Source organism: Sminthopsis crassicaudata, chromosome 5 (genome assembly GCF_048593235.1).
Source record: "Sminthopsis crassicaudata isolate SCR6 chromosome 5, ASM4859323v1, whole genome shotgun sequence".
Lineage (NCBI taxonomy): Eukaryota > Metazoa > Chordata > Mammalia > Dasyuromorphia > Dasyuridae > Sminthopsis > Sminthopsis crassicaudata.
The window spans coordinates 144,249,155-144,270,403 of NC_133621.1; the positions used below are offsets into that span (position 1 = coordinate 144,249,155).

Sequence of the window (21,249 nt, forward strand, 5' to 3'; positions counted from 1 at the left end):
CTTCTTTTTCAACAGTCAAGTACTCAGTGTAGGAGACTGGAATCTCTAACAGGAAATATATTTCTAGGCCATTTTCTTTAAAGAAATGGAACATTTAGTAAACCATAAAAGGTAAAATAATCATAGGTTAAAATGGTGCCTTAAAGGAAGATTTCATTTTGAAAGCCACATACCATAATCCTGTTTTAAACACTATTTCAATACCACTATAGCTTGTATTCAAACTTTTTCCTCATTAGAATAACAACATTAAATATCCAAGAGGGCAGCTAGGTGGCATAAGGGATGTAGTGTCAAGCCTTGGAGACAGTCCAATTTATTTTTCTGAGTTCAAATTTGGTCGCAGAGACTTTGTAGCTGTGTGACCCTGGGCAAGTCATTTAATCTTGTTTGCACTCATTTGTAAAATGAGCTGGAGAAGGAAATGGCAAGTCATTTCTCAATAGCTTTGCCAAGAAAACCCCAAATAGGGTCACAAAGAGTTGGAAATAACTTAACCACAACAAAATGTATAATAGGTGTGATGTGACCTGTACCTAATCCATGGTAACATGTTGACCAAGAACAGTAATAAAACATTCAAATCATTGTGGTACAATTTCTAGGATCTAAAAACGAGGTAATATCTGGTCTCTGCTAATCACTCATGACCCATATGATCCTGGACAAGTCACTTAATCATCCCTTCTAGTTCTAAATCCATTTATCTTATGATCCTACCATTCGAATATGTATCGAACAAACTAATACAGCAGTATTTAAAATCCACAAGGAATAAATATCCTCTTATCAACATAGCTAAGCACATATTCTCCAAGTTGTAGCCTTAAAGAACTGCCTATGCAAACTGAAAGGTGAAAATGACTAACCCAAAGTCATAATCCAGCTTTTTCTGACTCCGAAGCCAGCTTTCTATTCTCTATACCAAGTAGTCTGTTTATGTAGTTTACTCTACATTAAAATACTTGTACATAATTTTTTGTACAACAAACTGATTACCAAGAGGTCCATCCACAATTTCTTCTGCTATAATTGAGAATTGACTGCATTCTAATTCTGTATAATTTTAGATAAATCTACAGATTGACATGAAACAACAGGTTGCCTATAATTTATAATATTAGTTTATGTCTTTACTATGTTATTCCTGAAATTTATGAAAACTAATCTATGTTCCAGACAATAGGCTTTATATCCATTAGAATTTGAAGCAAAATGAGAAGAATGATGCCACATGGAAATATAAGCATGAAAAATGTAATAATTAGGTATCACAATGGGTCTGAATTCACCAAAGGAAGAAAGGTCTTGTTATTTTCAAACTTGTAATCCAAGGGTTTCTATATTAAAACCCATTTAAAGTATAGACATGGATATGGAACTAAAATTCTTCTAATTTCATAAGCAATGTCCCAAATTTCTAGATTATGCTATGCCAGATTATACTTAAAAACATTTCTTCAAAATTGCAAATACAAGAGTAGACTTAGACATGAAAATTATCCTACATTCTTCATTAGCATTTATATTGCTAAGACTTTTAGATAAAATTAAAATTTTCTTTAAGACAAAGATCATGCAAAATAAATTTTAAGTATGTACCATTCAAAATTTTTCCTTTATTCACTTACAGCACTCAGATAGTTTTGGTTCTAGTAGGTAAAATCTAACAAAACAAACCTTCCTCTGTTGGAAGTTGCTGAAGTAGATTTTTTTTTTAAGGTTAATAAATCATCTAAAAGATAGAGACAAAGGTCATTTTACACATTAATCAAGCTTATAAATGTTTATCAGAAGCAGAAACCAAAAATTTAATGCTTTATTGCTTGAATATACCTTGTTTAAATAACTACGTATTTCCTATGTCATACTAGTGTGTCTGCATACAATTAGGATGTTAATAACTTATCAAGTTAGCAAGTATTAAGTGCTTGCTTACTAGTTCTGGGTACTGTGTATACATTTTAATCACTCAAATGTACATGTTTGAATTTTTTTAAATTTTTTTTTAGTCACGAAACCTAAATATTCCCTACTCCAACCACCTTTTTACTTAGATCTTCTCATGACAACAGAACATATTTAGACAAGGATAGGAGTAAAATGTGGTTTTGGAATGAGAGGTGATTAGTGCATTTGACAAGGAACTTTATAAGCAGTATACCCTAATCAAATGAGTTTAAATATCTAAAATGCAACAATCATCACAGTCCACATATAGTCACTTTTATCCAAAAACTACTTTGATGATTAAAACTTCAAAACTCCTTGAAGAAGTAAAACCTCTAGTTTGTTCAAATGGAGAGGAAGTGGGATCCAGATTTACTTGGCTTTTAACCAAGGACCTTCTTTATCAATTTAGTTCAAGAAATACCAAGTAGGTCACTGTATCCAAATACATCCTGGAAACCCAGCCTGCTTAACATTCATGACAGATGTGTTATTTGTCTTGTCATTGTCTTCTAAAAAAATAAGAATTGACAAGCCAATGAATTGTTGCTGGGAGAAAAGATGTAAAAGAACTATGTCAGAAGAAGTTAAGACACTCACTAGCAGAAGGGGTAGAGGAAAGAGGTGACAAGAAACCAAACAATTGTTCCCAAAACAGCTTATATCTTTATTTTAAAATAGAAATCACTATTAATCACAAGTCAGCAAATACTGTGAGAAGAGTAAATAATATTTATTCATCAAAGAAATAATGTAAAATGAAATACCATGAGATGAGTGGTAATTCTGAGGTCCAAGAAAGAATAAAAATCTTCACAAAACCTGTTATCCAGAACAGACCTAGAAACCAAGTGAACATAAGGCATTGAGCTATTTTTCCCCCCAAAGGACATAAAATTGAACTACTGACACAATTACAAGACAAAAACCTAAATGTAGCCAAATACTTTCTGACAAAGACTGCAAGTGATTTTAAATGTCTACCAACCTTTACAGAAATGAAAACTAAGCAATGCCAAACAAGTAATAACCAATGCTAAATATTCAAGAAAAATTGAGAGTGGGGAGATCAGAGAAAAATATTTTTTTTGAAACACAAAGAGAAGACATAATATGAAAAAAACCCTAAAGTTATAAGAACAATTTAATACAGTGGAATAAAGGAGAAAAGTAATAGAGAAGATACTAGTTCACTTTAATACAGAACATAAAAGTTTACAAAGACCTTTTTTTTTTTGGTAACTCTGTGAGTCAAAGAGCAAGTAATTAAAAAAAAAAATTGTAGCCCACTAAGGACCACTGTCACACTACTAGCAAATGGTAAAGATAGAAATCATTTTCAAATCATCTGACTTCAAGTCTAGAGGCTTTTTCTATCACATTATACTGCTTGGCAATAAAAGAATTAGAGAAAGAATTTAAATTATTTGAAAAGACCAGAATATACACCAACAGACTGACAAGGAAAAAGAACACAGGAAGAAAGAATGGAAGGAAAGGTGAGAATAAACTCAAACAGTGAAATGTGAAAAAAAAAAAGTTCTGAGAATGTAAGTTCAATGAAAAACCAGCTCAAAAGATAGTGCCATTAATAAAAATAATGACAATCTTTTAAACAGCATTATCTAACCATTCATTAGGAAATGACCTCTTTGAATTTTTAGGTGAATTCCAGGAAAAAAAAAGTCAATCTTTAGAAAAACATGCCAAGGGGCAGCTAGGTAGCCCAGTGGATAGAACACCAGCCCTGAAGTCAGGAGAACCTGAGTTCAAATCTGGTCTCAGACACTTAATACTTCCTAGCTGTGTGACCCTGGACAAGTCACTTAACCCCAATTGCCTCAGGAAAAAAAAAAAAAAGACATGCCAACATCAACAAATTTTCTTATAAACTGGGGATTTAAACTAGTAATCACATATAAGATGTAATTAACAGTGATTTTTTTTTTAATGGTGCAAAATGAATTAACAGAAGAAAAAGATACAAGATCCTATGAAAATTAGCTGGATTATCTGATCTCCAAAGACCTTTTTCATACTAAACTTCTGCATTAAAAGGAAAAACAATTTATTAAGATAGTTCAATATTCTCTGCAAATATAATACTAGATGGCTCATTCCAACAAAGCAGTGGTTCTAGATACATGATATTTAATAGATCTTTGGAAAACAAATAATTCACCATTAGCATTCCTAAGACTGTTCCCCACTATCACTTTCCTAGTTATGTAGTTAGTCTAATACAGTACTTCCTAAGTACTTAGCTACTAGTTCAATAAAACCTAACAGGATACCAAAGAAACAAGAACTGAGAGGAAATTCTACTTGGGATAAAAATCTAGTGGGTAATAAAGTATACTGAAGAACTTACTACATCCAAAAACTCTGTTAGCACCTCTGGCTGTCCAAGATAGGAGGGAGAGGTAAAGAAGGAAAAAGGGTTACTGCAGAGCAATTCAGCACTTTGGCACACTATCTATCAAAGCCAGATTTCTTTATAATCGAAGGTCACTAGAAAGGTTAATTTAAAGACTAAGAAAGGATTTTCTGAAAGGAAAGTATGTATGCAGCTCTGTATGCCCCAAACCCCTAACTTGAACAGTAGGAGTAAGACTACTGACATGTCACTTTTCTCATGGCTTTTCGGTACTCCCATCATCCTAATGAGATCTGACAGCAGTAAAAGGATGCTAGATTATTCAATTTGCTTCACTCAGCAAATAAACTTAGTTCATCTACCCAGCTTAATTGTAACTATAAACTAAGTATACATTTTTAGGAACTCCCTAGTTGCTAAACCATGACCAAAGATCTGGTTTAAAAAAAAAAAGAAAAAAAAAATCAAAGAAACATCGGAGCTCTTTGGTTTTCAAGGGATACAATTCATTAATACTCATACAGACATTCTGCTTAAAAAGTCCATACTGTAAAATTAATAGAGATTTTCAATTGAATTCAAGAAATTTTAAGTATAAGATTCTTAGTTTTGTTGTGAAATAAAATTAAATGTTCTTAGACAGGAAGGCAGATATCACAGACTTTAAAACTGAAGGAAAAAACTGGTACCAAAACTTTGCCAAAGTTAGATTTTAAAGTACTTTCTAAAAGAGCTAATCTCCCAGCAGAAGATTCATAGCACAAAACTTTATAATTTAATTTACAATTCATATAACATCTCAAAACATTATTTTAAATATTAAAATATTGACATTAGAAAACTAAGGCAATTCTTATGAGAAGGGAAAATGAGATACAAGGGGAAATTAAGAAATATAAAATCAAATATCAATAAAAATCTATTTTCAACATTAAGCTATATAATCTAACATTGCCCAAACATACACTTTAATGTGTTCTACCTGAAGTAAAGAACATTTTAGTGTTCCACTTGAAATTTAAAAAATAAAATCCATATACTCTAATATTAACACCCTACACTTCCACATAAAAATGGTGACCATGAATCTGTAAAATCATAATGTTATGTACAAGACCATTAAGTGACTAGTGAAATGTTGTAGGTACTCATATTTCAATAACCTTCTAAATTTCCCTTCAAACTAAAATGTTTTTAAGGGATTTAACAACCAAAAAACCCCAACAAGAAACAATTTTACAAATTCTATAAAAACAAATTACTTTGAAACTTAAAATGTGATACTTTTTTAAACATGACAAATCTGTTCCACAAGTAACTCCTTTATGCAAATTAGCATAATTTAGCTACAAAGGGAAAGAAAAAAAAAAATCACCCAAAAGAGTAATTATAAATGTTCAGATGTACATTACCTGAAACCATAAAAACTACCACTCTAAGAACTAGAGACAGGCTACATATCTTCATTTAAATATGTCAATAAGAGGTTAGCATTTCATAAATCAAGTGCAAAAAGACAAATGATCTTCCCATCCTAAGCCATGGGAATTAAACCAAAAAGCTTTGGGGAAATCAGGCAGATTATATGGTAAAAAACTGATTTTGATCTGTACTGTAATAAGTTATAGAAGTGGATCCAAGATCTAAACATACACGAAAAATCATGAAGGAACTAAGAATAGCAAGCAATTATATGGCACTTCAAGGTTTGCAAAGTACCAGACAAATATTATCTCATTTGGTAATGAATATTGGTCTCTTTCAGACATTTCAGTAACTTGGGGTCTAGCGATGGCTAAGTTCCAATTATTTCTCTGATAATTATTAATTGTATAACCATGAGTGAGTGACAGCTTTTTCCCCCCCTCAGGCTGGGATTAAGTGACTTGCCCAGGGTCACAGAGCTAGGAAGTGTTAAGTGTCTGAGACTAGATTTGGACTGGGGTCCTCCTGAATTCAAGGCTGGTGCTCTATCCACTGAGCCACCTAGCTGCCCCAAACCTTTAAACTTCATTTCATTTGTAAAATAAGGAATAGTAATGCATACCTACTTTACAAGGTCATCATGAGAATCAAGTTTTTTTTTTTAATTATCTTTAAAACTTTAAAAAATATCTATAAAAGTCAATTAAACTATCATCACTTTTCCCTTTTAACCCACCTTTCCCCTCCCCCCAAAACCAAAAATACAAATGATTTGTTCTTCAGAATTACTGAAATACTGTTGCTATCATGGTTCAAATGATAACCTAACTAGTTTATCAATGCTCAGTCACTCTCTTCTCCATTATTATTATTATTAATGTTCATTATTATCATTATTAATGTTCCTTAAATAACCCATTTTTTCACATTATTGTTTTCAAAATCCTACAATGGTTCCCACTATAAAATTCATCTTAGACCTAGAAAAAATAACAACAAAATTCATATGGAAAAACAAAAGGTCAAGAATTTCAAGGGAATTAATGAAAAAAAAAAAATCAAATGAAGGTGGCCTCGCTGTAGCAGATCTAAAATTATATTATAAAGCAGCGGTTACCAAAGCCATTTGGTATTGGCTAAGAAATAGACTAGTTGATCAATGGAATAGGTTAGGTCCAAAGGACAAAATAATCCATAACTTGAATAATCTAGTGTGTTTGACAAACCCAAGGACGCCAGCCTTTGGGATAAGAACTCAATGTCTGACAAAAATTGCTGGGAAAATTGGAAATTAATATGGCAGAAACTAGGCATTGACCCACACTTAATACCATCTAGGGGTTCTCAAACTATGGCCTGTGGGCCAGATGCAGCCAGCTGAGGATGGTTATGCAGCCCGCCAGGTTAGGGCAAATGGCCTGAGGGGCGGAGACAGTGTGTGCTTTTGTTTTTACTATAATCCCACTCTCCAACAGTCTGAGGGACAGTGAACTGGCCCCCTATTTAAAAAGTTTGAGGACCATTGCTTACACCAAGGTTAGGTCAAAATGGGTTCATGACGTAGGCATAAAGAATGAGATTATAAATAAATTAGAGGAACAAAGGATAGTTTACCTCTCAGACCTGTGGAAGAGGAATGAATTTATGTCCAAAGAAGAACTAGAGCTCATTATTGATCACAAGGTAGAAAACTTTGATTATATCAAATTGAAAAGCTTTTGTACAAACAAAACTATGTAGATAAGATTAGAAGGGAAACATTTTTACAGTCAAAGGTTCCGACAAAGACCTCATTTCCAAAAATATAGAGAATTGACTCTATAAGAAATCAAGTCAATCTCCAATTGATAAATGGTCAAAGGATATGAACAGACAATTCTCAAATGAAGAAATTGAAACTATTTCTAGTCATATGAAAAGATGCTCCAAGTTATTATTAATCAAGAGAAATGCAAATTAAGACAACTCTTGAGATACCACTACACACCTGTCAGATTTGCTAGAAGGACAGGGAAAGATAATGCAGAATGTTGGAGGGATATGGGAAAACAGGGACACTGATACATTGTTGATGGAATTGTGAATACATCCAGCCATTCTGGAGAGCAATTTGGAACTTTGCTCAAAGTTATCAAACTGTGCATACCCTTTGACACAGCTTATATCCCAAAGAGATCTATCTTAAAGAAGGGAAAGGGACCTGTATGTGCAAGAATGTTTATAGCAGCCCTCTTTGTAGTGGCCAAAAATTGGAAACTGAGTAGATGCCCATAATTGGAGAATGGCTGAATAAATTGTGGTATATGAATATTATGGAATAGTATTGTTCTGTAAGAAATGATCAACAAGATGATTTAAGAAAGGCCTAGAGAGACTTACATGAACTGATGCTGAGTGAAATGAGTAGGATCAGGAAATCGTTGTATACTTCAACAATATTATATGTTGATCAATTCTGATGGATGTAGCCATTTTCAACAATGAGATGAACTAGGTCAGTTCCAATAGAGCAGTAATGAACTAAACCAGCTACACTCAGCAAAAGAACTCTGAGAGATGATTATGAACCACTGCATGGAATTCCCAATCCCTCTAATTTTGTCTGCCTGCATTTTGGATTTCCTTCACAGGCTAATTGTACACTATTTCAAAGTCCGACTCTTTTTGTACAGCAAAACAATTGTTTGGACATGTATACATATATTGTATTTAATTTATACTTTAACATATTGAACATGTATTGGTCAACCTGCCATCTGGGGGGAGGGGAAAAACTAGAACAAAAGGTTTGGCCAATTGTCAATGTTGTGAAATTACCCATGCATATATCTGGTAAATAAAAACTATTTTTAAAAAATTCATCTTGTTATATAGGTTCTCCATAATCTGGTTCTTTTTGTTCAGTTATGTCCAACTTTCCACAATCCCATTTTGGGGTTTTCTTGGCAAAGACATAACAATGATTTGACATTTCCTTCTCTAGCTCATTTTACAGATGAGGACCCTGAGGCAAACAGGGTAAAGTTACATCCAAGGGTCACACAGCTAGTAAGTGTCTGAGACCAAATTTTAACTTAGGAAGGCTGAGTAGTCCTGACTTCAGGATTGACATTCTATCCATTGTGCCACCTAGTCACTTTACTTTAAGTAAAGCGTTAAGCATTTTGGATAGAAAATCAAAGAACTAGAGCTTAAACTTAAGTATTCTGATTCCTCACTTGGTGCTGTCTTCTTGAAACAATGTTGCCTCTCTACAGAAATCTGTACCATTTATCTTGGATACATCAATTCACTTGTCTAGACCCCAGTTTTGCCTACTAGTAGAATGAAGAACTTAGACTAAACAATTTGTAAAGTCCATTCCAACTCTAAATTCCAATGATTTATAAATATTTTGTAGAATTCTCAGGTTATTTAGAATATATTCTATTTAAAATAAGGTTACAAAACATTTTTCATAATACTAAACCAAGATATTCTTTTTTTTTTTTAAGAATAATGAAATCAATCCATATTGAATGGAGATATGCTAATTCCATAGAAACAAGAATGCCTTAGAGCAGGTTTCTTATGAAGCCCCTTGACAACTTAATGATTTTCCTTCCTACTCTGCCACCTCAATTCTATAATTACCTTGCCAAGCTGATCCATTACCAAAACTATCTTTCAGATGGTTTATTTTAAAATTAGAATGAGTGACATAGCTTTAAACTGAAATGACCCTACCTGCTTAGATGTGTGGGGGGAGGAAAGATGTTTATGGAGGGGAGGAATATAAATGGTAGTATGAGGAAAAGCATGCAGGAGAATTGATACTGCTTTATGTCCAATACATAATTATTGTAAATCTCTGTAATCTAAAGGGAGGAGGAGTTGGGGGGAAAAACCCACTAGTCCATGATTCAGCATTCTAAAAAAAGGGAAATATCAGGAGTTCAAGAAAAAGCATCTATTGGCTCAAGGGTTTGTCTGTCAGCTCAGCCCAGGCAAGGAATAGGAGGAAGGGCAGACCACAGGAAGGTTAGGTTCAAGACATACTTCACATTTTTATACTACTTCAAGTTCTATCAATGATTTCTTCACAACAATCTGGGGAGGTAAGTAGAACATATAAACATGAGAAAGATGGTATATTATAATGGATAGAGGTACATTGAAATAAAAAACATAAATAAGTGTGCACTCCCTCTGAAGACACAGACATACAACTTCATAGTAACTGATAGTTCTCTGGAACACAGAGAACTTTTAATAGTCTTCCTAGCTTTAAAGTCTGCAGTGTCCAGCTATCAGTACAAACAATATTATTCCTTTTTTACCTTTAAGAAAATTAAGGTTCTGAGGCATTAACAGGAAAAAAAATATTAAACAGCAGCACAAGAATGCTAGAGATTGGGGATTTAGTGGAAAGGGAAATAAGGATGTATGTGAAACAAGTCAAATCTCATAGATCATGATAATATAGACCAATAGATATTGGGATTTATTCCCTCTCTAAACTACCCCCTTGGGTTAGGCTTATTTTTCTCCTAAAACTGTTCGTGAGGACTCCATTGGCCAAAGTTCAAGCTATGCCTCTTTTGACACAATTATCTGGTAGCCTCCAGAAGTATTGACTTGGGTTCCTTATCACTTAAGGGAATAAAAAGGCCTACCTCCATGGAGATGGGATCTTTAAGACTCAGGTGACAGAATAGGAATGTGCTTCAATCACCCACACTCTGCCTTGATGACCAGGGCAGACATTTTCCACATGGAGAGAAGGAGGCCCTTCCTGAGTATTCAAATTAGTAGACTGTAGAATAATATCCTTTCTATGCTATGGCTAAATCCCTAACAAAGAAAATTTTAAAAGCAGGGTAATATCCACAAGAAGATCCAACTAATGTTATTTCCTTCCAAAAGAATACCCAGAAACTGAAAAAAGACCAAACTGACCAAAAAACAAAACAAAACAAAAAAACCAAAACAAACAAACAAACAAAAAACCAAAAACAGGGCACAGAGCCTAAATTTACATCCAAAGGAGGCTGGGGAGGTGAGAGAATCCTGTATATGAAAGACTTGTCATCAAAGATGAAAAATTGAAGAATGGTGGGAAACAGAAGAAAATGTCAACCTGGACTTTTCTAACTTCACAGCCATATATCGTAGGCAAGAAATACAGTACCATGCATGGACTGAAGGAAAAATGTATCCAATTCCTAAAGGTCATATTTAGCAAAAAAGCCCTACCAGCTAAATCCACAAGGAGATTAGAAATAAGTTAATGTTAAAGATCTGGAAGAAGTCTATTTGCCAGTGCCAAGTGCCAAGGATTAGGATTTAAGCATGAGAATGATTCAGTTTGTAAACCTTCCCTTAAAACAAAACAAAACAAAAAATCCACAATCCTAAACTTAGACATATTTTATGCTAATAAACACCTTGATCCAACCCATATTTTTTCTTTTGTGATTTATAATAATTTTTACAGAAATCATTAAGCCACCCTTTATACTGAGAAGCTGGTGTTTCAGGAAGGGAAGAAAATGGGATGAGGAAAATTAGAAACAAGAAATGCATTTTATTCCTGCAAGAGCCAGATCTACCATGTCACTTTTTGACCATCTTCCATGTTTTCCAATTCTAGCTCTGAAAATAGTAATCAAACTAACATCACTCCTGGAAAGGACACATATGGCTCATTTGCCCTATTGGCCCCTATCATCATTCCTTCTGACTTTTCTATTCAAAACACTTCTACTCTTGATATACCACCTCCTTAAGAGTTATCTTCTCTTTTTAGAATGAAAGCTACTCAAGAGCAGGAACTAACTTGCCTGCTTTTATCTGGATCCCTAATATTCAGCATAGTGTAGTTAAAAGTTCTAGTGGGATAGCTAGATGGAGCAGTGAATACTTTGATGTAGTCTTTTCTGCTACACTCCTTTCAGCCTTGTCAGTGTTTTCTTTCGATTCAAAGGCAGGCCCAGCAGGCCATATAACATGTAGCAATTAAAAAGAATTTATATAATGTCCTTAACTGCTCAGTAACAATTTTTTTTAAAGCCAATTTTTGTCCTTAAGAAAGTGATATAAACCCCATTAGAATCTGTCAGTAAAGAAACATTAAGAACTTAGTAGTATAGACATATCTATACTACTAGTATATGTCTAGTGCTAAACTCTAGAGATACAAAAGTCAAATAACGCCCTCTAAAAGCTCAAATAATTGGGTTTTGGGGGAGAGAACACACAAAAAAATTATAAACAAGATATACACAAAGTAAAAGGGAATCTCAAAACTAAAGGCAACTGTTAGAATGTGAGATATAAGCTTATTTTAAAGGGAAATCTGGGAAATTTAGAGGTGAAAAGAGTAGAGAACAATCTGGGCATGGGGGACAGCCAGTGAAATGGCAAGGATTAGGGAATAGACTGTCCTTGGAGAGGAAAAGCAAATACTGGAAAAGTTGAAAACAGGCCAGGCTATGAAGCACTTTAAAAGGCCAAAGAGAGAACTTTATAGTTGATTCTGGGGGTAATTAACAGAGAAGTTTATGGTAATAAAGTGACATGATCAGAACTAGGCTTTAGAAAAAAAAAATTACTTTAGCAGCTGAATAGAGGGTGCAATGGAATGGGAAGAAACTGAAACAGTCCAATTAGAAAACTGTTGCAATAGTCCAGAAAAGATAAGAGTTGTATAAGTGGAGAGGAGTCTCCCTGTAGATATTAGTTATTTAATAGTTACTTGTTGACTGATTAAATTGCTCTGAAAGTCTCTGCATAACAATCAGAGCTCATCCCAACTTCCTTGGACGTAAAACCTCTTACTTTACTCTTTTTCCCTTCTCAATTCTTCCTTAACCCAGAACTTACTAACCCAAATCCCACAGTGAGGTGTTAACTTATGAGAAAAAAGAAATTTATTTTCTATTCAACATTCCATTTATCTCAACTAATTTTTAGATACTTCTATTTTCCTAACCAAGCTTCTCTAATATTTAATGAGTTAGTTTAAGTCTTATCCATTCTTTTAATGTTTGTTTCATCTGTTCCTTTCTTTTTCACTTTGACAACCTCAAGTATGGGCCTGGAGACTACACTATTATAAAATTCTAAAATTCTTGCCTCTCTAATCAATAATACCAAAAAGTTGATTTCTTTAATCATCAGTTTCTTTATGCTATTCTTCTGCCCAAAATTCTTAAATGGAGGGTAAAATCCAAACTCCTTAGCCCAGAAGTGAAGGACTTATAAAAATTGGCTGCAACACAATCTTCCATCCCAACAACTATTCTGCTCTATTAAGGCTCAACACACCTGGTTCAATCTTCAGCTACATCTTTTTTTATTCGTGTCATAAAATCTAGGACATTATCTCTTGCTCTCTAATCCATCCTTAAGGTCCATGTCACTTCACAAAAATAGTCTTGATCATAAGACAAAAACTGGGAATCTATGATGCCCAGATGAAGAAGTGAAGTGAAGTTAGCATCTCTTCTATAATACCTAATACTCCAGGCAAGTTATTTGCCCAGGTCAGAGTCAGTATAAAGAATAGCACTCAAACCTAGGTTTTCCTACCTTTAAGACCAGCTCTTTATCCATCCAATACAGTGCCTCAATGATACTGATTATACCAGCCAAGAGGCTTAGCCTCCTAAGTTCCATAGTACTTGTCCAAAGTTCTCGTTTAGTAGTTAAACAGTTGGACAGATTAACTTGGTTCCTAAAGGCTTGAGATCCCTTCCCTACTGTAGTCCTCTTTGGGCTACCATACTCTCTTCCTCACTAAAGCAAAGCCTTGCTAATTTGTAAATGTATTTCATTATACCTATGTAAGTAATGAAAGTGAGTTTGTTCTTCAACATTGAAAAAAAATTGAAATCTTTGCAGCCCAAATGATAAAAAATCCAGTTATTAAAGTTGGTTAAGTGAAAAACTGTAGATCTGTCACCAGAGGACCATACAGTCTAGCTAAAATAAAGAAATAGATCATCCTCATTTTGGTCACAACTTGATATTTTCATCCACAGTAATTCTATTTAACTGTGAAGGGGTAGAATTTGATATAATTGGAAGAAATGTCCATACTGACAATACCAAGGTTCCTCTGAAAAAGGTTTATCATCAGATTGTGTCTAACTTTGTGACTCATTTGGGGTTTTCTAACTAAAGATACGATTATAGTGGAATGCCATTTCCTTCTCCATCTCATTATACAGATAAGGAAACAGGGGCAAACAGGATTAAGTGACTTGCCCAGGGTCACACAGATTTGAATTCATAAAGATGAATCTTCCTGATTACAAGCCCAGTGCTCTCTCCACTAGAACATGTAGCTGTCTCCTGAAAAGGGTTACCTTAAGCAAAAAGAGAGTAGAAATCCATTAATTTCTATGTGATACATTTGTTTAGGAGTATATAAATTTCTATTAAGGTCTGTGAAAATTGTATTCATTGAAGTAATTTCCCTCCCTTCTCCTACTTAACCAAAAGGTAACACATTCCAAAGAGTAAAATAGTAACAAAAGCAAACAACTATAAATGCTAAGGATCAGGCTCAGTTCTACTTTTATTGAAAAGTTATCATTGATAAAGCAAGTAATAAGATAGTGAAGATATATGGAACAGTTCTAGAATACTCTTATGACACATTTGACCCCTCTTCTGATTTTGAGCACAAGGAAACACCTATATCTAAAACCCAAGAAAAGGAGATGGCAGGCAATATGACGATGAATACTTACAATGGAAATCTGAGTAACTAACAAAATCATATAGGTAGAACTGTAAAGAAACACTGTCTTTTAATCTAAATGAGTGTCAAGACAAACAAAAATTAGAGTTGTAAATTCCCAAATCATATACATAGAAAAAGAATTAAAAGTTTTACCCTGAGTTTGTGAAAGAAATAGTTTTTATCTATGTATGTACTCTAGAAAATGTCAGTTCATTAAAGAAATATGGGCTTTTCTGATTGAATCAAAAGTCCAAGTAGAAGCTCCCTTAGAAGATAAAGGCACTTATTATTTGCCCAGCTCCCATTTATAAACTACTGAAAGCTATCATTCTTAGATTAATATGTGAAATATTCTGGAAAACGTATTTAATGTTCTTAGAGACGAGTGATCCTCTTAGGGTAGTTCCAATGCATAATTTTGAACATCTATTTTAGTATTTTAAATTTTTGAATAAAATTAATTATTAAATTGCTAACATTAAATCAATCTTTCAGTTTAAAAAATACTATTTATATCAAATGAAAAAAGATTTTCCTAAGTAATACATTGAAGTCAATTTTTATATAAAAAAGACCCCATCATGTTGCATTCCCTCATAAAAATTAGACATCAAACATTTTCAGTACAAAAATTTATGTTTCACAAAAAAAGTGAAATTACTCTTTCAATTTGAATACAGCATCTGGCACATAGTTTTGAGGTTAATGTGTTTTTAAATTTTTTTTCTTTACAGAAAATCTGTTACTATTACATGAAAATACAGAATGAATAACAACTTCACAAAAACCCCACAATTTCATACTATAATTATTATTGTTCCTGTTTTATAGATGTGGAAACAGGCTCAGAAGCAGAAAGTATAAGCGTCAGAAACATGTTTTATACCAAGACCGTCAAGACTTTTTGATTCCAGCATATCTATACCACACTGCCTCTCTGAGAATTACAATGATTCTACAAACATTTAAAATAGTCTCTTTAATCATGTTCTCCAAGTGCCTTGCTACAAAACAATAAACTTTATAGTTGCTAACATACTAACATTCCAAACTTAAATGTGGTTGTTTAAATGGGTATTACATAAAATTGCTTATGGAAAAAAGAATGCATGATTGGGGGTAGGGTGGGGGAGGAGGAAGTACAATCTAACTGTAAGCTGACTTAACACATTATTTTCCCTCACACATTTTCTGACCAGCCAATCTATTCTATTTGCTGGACAAACTTAGCATTTTATCTTCATCATCCATGCCATTGCATATAGGTTGTTTCCAAGTCTAGAATCTTCTCCCTCTTGAAACACCTACCTCTCTTTAAAGTATAGCATCAAGGGTCACCTCCTTTAAGAGGCACATGGTGCCCAGTGGATAATGTAATCTAGAGTACATAAACCTTGAGTTCAAATCTGACCACAAACACGAGCATGATCCCTGGGTAAGTCACCTAAACCTCTTTGCTTCTTAACTGTAAAATGGGGATAATAGCACCTACCTTGAAGAGTTACTATGAGGTTCAAATGAGATAACATTGGAGAACAGCACATGCTCTATAAATGCTTACTTTCTTCCTTTCCTTAAAAAAGAGCTTTCTGGACTTTTCCAGTTGTTAAAATGCCGTTTCTCCTTCTCTCATCACTGTGAATTTATTTCGTATATAGTCTATATACTTACTTAGGGGGCAACCCGTTTTATCCTCACATAAGAAGTTCCTTGAGGGTACAGCCTATTTCACTTTTTGTATCAATATCTCTAACACCTAACCTGCTATATAGAAGGAACTTGACCAATGTTTGTTGATCTTTAATTTTTACACACATTTAAGTAAACTGAATTATGTCTACTAAGCAGTTCTGTATTGTAGATCTGTCATTTGTTAAATGTAAGCATGTAGTGAACAAACATTAAATTTTATTGTCTTGTATAGCGCTGCATTTTTAAAAATCCAAAAACAATTTAGCACTTATAACAATTCCTTGTGTGTATCATAAAACTTCAAGTAAGACATCATCCAGGACTTCATGGAGCTTACAGTAAATCAGAGGGATAAGATACACAAATAGTAGATCAGAAGTAGCAGAGAGCCGGGGATGGTTTTTAAATAGAGGAGTTCATGACTCCTCTAAAATTCCTAAAAAGATTAGTAGGGCAGCAATAGGAAGGATGGCTTACAAAGGGACTTGGCTTTTAAAAACACTACTCTTTAAAGAAAAAAAATTGATTTAAAGTTTTTTATTAACAGATATGATATGTCCATGGAAACTGAGTTCATATTTGTAATACAAATAATGCCAGTTCCATAACATTTCTTTTCCTTTGTACCTCAATAAAAAAGGTTAGTAAAGATAGGAAGGATTCCCTAGTATCATTAAATCAATTTCTTGTTTTTCAAATTCTTCAAATCTGAATCCAGCAAATCCTAGAGAGTTACTGTGGCACATGCCAGAAATCATTGGTAAGTAGTAAAAGTGTAAAAGAAACCAAAGCTACAGAACATTTTATATTGTTGCACTTTGCCAGGTCGGGGGTAGAGTTGGGGTAGTGAGATCACTTGGATGAGAAGTAAAGAAACATTCAAAGATGAAGTAGGATGCAATAGGAATTTATATTGTTAACTTCAAGAAAGTTTATACAGATTTTCCTAAAGTCTATTTTGTTTCTCTGAGATTTTGCTTTAAAACTGTATTAAAATACAACACAACACACAAATATAATATTAAAGCAATCAACTAGAATTCCAACCAACCTTTCCTCACTACATCTAAAACTTCCTTGCCTCAATGTTCTAACTAAAGAAATACTCTTGACTTGTTTTTCCCATGGATCAGATGTCTCAACATTCAACACCAGAAACAAGTTAATTCCTCCTAACCTTTCAATAAATCCCTCTAAAAAGCCCTGACTCCAAATCAAAATAATACAGTCCCACAGGCATAGCTAAATAGCTACAGCTGTACTTATACATTACATTTCAGGTAGTCCCTGAACAAAGAAAGATCCATTGAGATGTCTGATATTCTTAGTATTAAAACACAAGAATTATCATTAAGAAATTTGCAAATAAGATTATCAGAACAAACCAGGAAAAAAATAATTAAAAATAAAACTCAAATCTGTTCTTCTAATTTATGTAATAAAACAAAAGTCATCAGCTAAGTCATTAGCTTTGAGACCTCAGTGTAATATATAGCATGCAATATTTTGTCTGTTTACTTCAGGTCAAATGATGCCAAATATTTCACCTGGATTAGATATGACTAAGGTCACTCTTTTATAAAAAGATAAGACAAAGACCCATGCTTAGGTTTGAAATAGCAACCATCCTAGGATCCACAGAATTCAATTACCTATCCAACCAAAATTAAATGTTGCGAATTGAATAAGCATAAAATGGTTTACAAAGCAGAAAGATTTTCAAGTCTTGGAAATTTCCCAATGAAGAATATGGAAACATAAAATCACCTGATATTTTATAAAGCGAAAGCATCCAAGATTCTTTTAAACATAAAACTTCTATTCTGCTAAGGAGTTTACACTTCATAAATTCATTTCAGTTTCACAACTATTATAGTTTTGTTTACTGCCCTCGTGTTTTTTTTTTTCTTCATCTAATACCATTCATAGAATATTAACATAAGAAACACTATGGAACACTCAGCCATTTTCGTGGTCTGTAAATAAAGCAGGCCTAATATCTAGATCATGTAACTTAAAATAATTTACTATAACTAAAATACACATTTAAAAAATCATTATTTTTATAATGGAATAAGATCATTTAGAGGGGAAATTGAGCATTACTAGTCTCATAGAGCTTAGTTAAAAACACTCATATTCCTGTCTCAGGATAGGAAATGCTTAATTAATTTATGTCTAAAACTCTTATTCATATTTCAGTTCTAGAAATAAGGTGAACATAAGTTGTTTAAAAAAACAAAACAAAACACAATTTTCTTTCCAACTAGATTCTGAAATACTAATAATTTATAGCACTTAGTTATGCTGTGGGTAGCATTCTTATAAGGGCTATATAACAGGTCACATTTATAACAAGTTGGAGGAAGAACAAAAATTTTACTATTTTTTCTGACCCCAAATTTCAAGTATGCAATGCCAATTATTTAAAAGACCTTATTTTTGTACTGATATGATAATAATGGTGATTCTACAGCTCAAATGTTTCATTTAAAATAGACCAAGTTTCATTTAAAAAATACACAATTAAAACTGCATAAAACGTATGTCTAATATGCTACATGAAAAAAATTGTAATACAGTGTAGAACAATTTTTTACACCTGATGAAGTAACAAATTTAAACAAATTGTTTGTGTACTTCCCTGAAATGCAGCCGACATTATAAATTTTGGCAATAGGACTGAGATAGGAAATAACATTTTCCTCAAGATTAAAATAATCAAAGGAATATCTAAGCTAAATGAAAATGTGTAACAAAGATACTTTTCACATAATCTCTATTTCCACTTTAGTAGCAAAGCGACAGATATATATTTGTAGTTCTTTCTTCTCCTCTCCTCCAAAAAGGTTAAACAAAATATTGCCATACATGTGCCTCTCCCATCTCTAGTAGAAAAACTATTAAGGCTAGCTGAATTCGATTTCGGGGGCAAAAGTGGTGTCATTTTATTTTTCTCTCGTGAGTAACCAACAAAATGTGTCCTCTGAAATACTGCATTGTGATTTTCCGCAAAAGAATCATTTTTGTGAATAACTGGAAAAAACTAATCTTTTCATGTAAACATAAGTCAGTAACATGCTGCAGACAAACGCACTGCATGGGGTGTGGAGGACCCGAGCTGATTAGATTACCACAACATCAGCCTGGGGCCGCCATTTTTAGAATCTCTAAAGGACAAAAGAGGGAAATTGCAGTTTTTACTTCACATCTATAAAATTAACTAAAAAAGTGCAGCATTCATGCAATTTATTAATGTCTCTTCCTTATGATTATGATATCTCACTTCTTTCTGTTCAGAAAGACTGCAACCCCCCTCACCTTATATTATTATTTCCTTTTAGAGATGTAAACAGCAGAAACTCCACTCGCCAGACAGCCAGGGAGTTTTCCTTTTTAGCACGGTTTATATTATTTAGAAGGCTAGTTTAAAAAGAAATTGAGTTCTAGGAAGAAGGATGATGGAAAATTGATTTTTTCCATCCCCGTCATTTAAACAACATAGTAAAACCGTTTGTTTCTCCCGTATGTTTCTAAAAGGATTTGTGTTTGTTTGTACTCAAAAAGCTTTCTTTCAAAGCTGCCATACCGTAGGTAGTATGTCCTTAACATAACACAGGGATAAACAAGAGGCTTGTGGGGGGAGGGGACTGGAAAGAAGGCTGGGTACGGGGAGGGGGGGGAGGGAGGGTGGACTACCATAGGGGCGGGTTTACCCTCTTCCCTAGGGGGCGAGGATCTGTCTCGTTCACACACATACACACACAGGGACACATACATATACACACACCCCAAACCCTAAGGCTTTCTTCCCACACCTCTCCCCCCACCTCCACCCGAGTAAGGGAAAAAGGTAACATAAAGAATTGGTAAGGGAAAATAAGGCCTATATTGTTTTTAAAACTGGAAAGGGATGCAGGTGGGAAGGAGGGAAAATTGGCAGCTCCAATACAAACCCAATTAAACATTAGTCCCCTACCTCCGTCCGCATCCCGGGGGCCTTAGCCCGCTACCTGTGAGGGGGAGTGCGCTCCTTCCCCAACTCTCACACTCAAGGGGGTTTAACTGCCAGTTCCCCCTTCCCCAACCTCAAACCCCGCCATATTTCTCCCTTTCCGGGGGGAGGGGAGATTATAGAGGGGGGGGGAAGGAGAGTAAATTCCGGAGAACCAGCAACGTCTCGCATCCTCCACCCCAGGAGGCCGGGGACCCCCAGGTGGGATGAAGATGAAGTCTCCCCTTCTTCCTCCTCTTCCTAGTGGACTAAACCTCCCTCTCCTCAACCCCCCAGCCCCGTGAACTCCCGTGGAGCCCAGGACTGACCTGTGATGTTCACAAACCAGGCACCCGAACCCCGTTATTGGACCGACCCCCGAGGTTTCTCTCCAGACGACCGCGACCTGACCCCGCGGCAGCGGCGGCCACTGCGGACTCGCGGGGTAGTCGGCACGGAGCTCCACACACCCCCTCCCCAAGTGGCAGCGCAGGCTCTTCTTCACGAGTGACTGGAGGAGGAGGTGGATGAAGAGAGGCAGCAGGAGGAGGAGGAGGAGGAGGAAGAAAAGGAGGAGGAGGAGGAGGGGAGGAGCGGGGGCAGTCAAGCAGTCAGCAGGAAAGGAGCGGCGGCGGTCCGGCTGCTCTCAGTGTCTGTGCCACCCCCTCTACTGCCGCTGCCCGGGCTCCGGCGGTGTCTCCAGCTCAGCCCCCTGCGCCCGCTCAGTGTCACTGCCTCTCGCTCTAGGAAAATGGCGGCCGCGGGCCGCGGCGGCGGCGGCGGCGGCAGCAGCGGCGGCGGCGGCGGCGGCGGCGGCGGCGGCGGCGGCGGCAGCTGCACGGGGCCCGCCCGCCCCGCTCCGCAGGGGCAGCGGGGGGAGGGGACGAAGCCGGCGGGCCGCCATCTTGCTTTTGGGCGGCCGTCAGCCCCGTCCGTTGCACTGAGGCTTCGAGGTAGGGTCGAGGGGTTGGGGGAGAAACAAGAAAGGCTTTTTCTAAAGCTGGTGCAGCCGTTGACTACTCGAAACCAATCGTGGTATTTGGGAGAGCTTTTTTTTTTTTAGAGGCGAGAGGTGGGGGA

The 21,249-nt window shown here is 35.4% G+C and overlaps 1 protein-coding gene across 9 annotated transcripts in view; it reads right to left on the minus strand.

Annotated features, from left to right (window-relative positions):
* Positions 1–20,937, minus strand: part of KMT2E (lysine methyltransferase 2E (inactive)) — an 81,575-nt gene extending 60,638 nt beyond the window's left edge. For 4 of the 9 annotated variants that reach the window (XM_074268405.1, XM_074268406.1, XM_074268400.1 and 1 more), the window contains exon 1: positions 20,499–20,936. The gene's annotated coding sequence lies outside the window, so the exon portion shown is untranslated. The other 5 variants (XM_074268408.1, XM_074268404.1, XM_074268403.1 and 2 more) reach the window with 4 other exon arrangements.
* Positions 20,938–21,249: the final 312 nt, after the last annotated feature.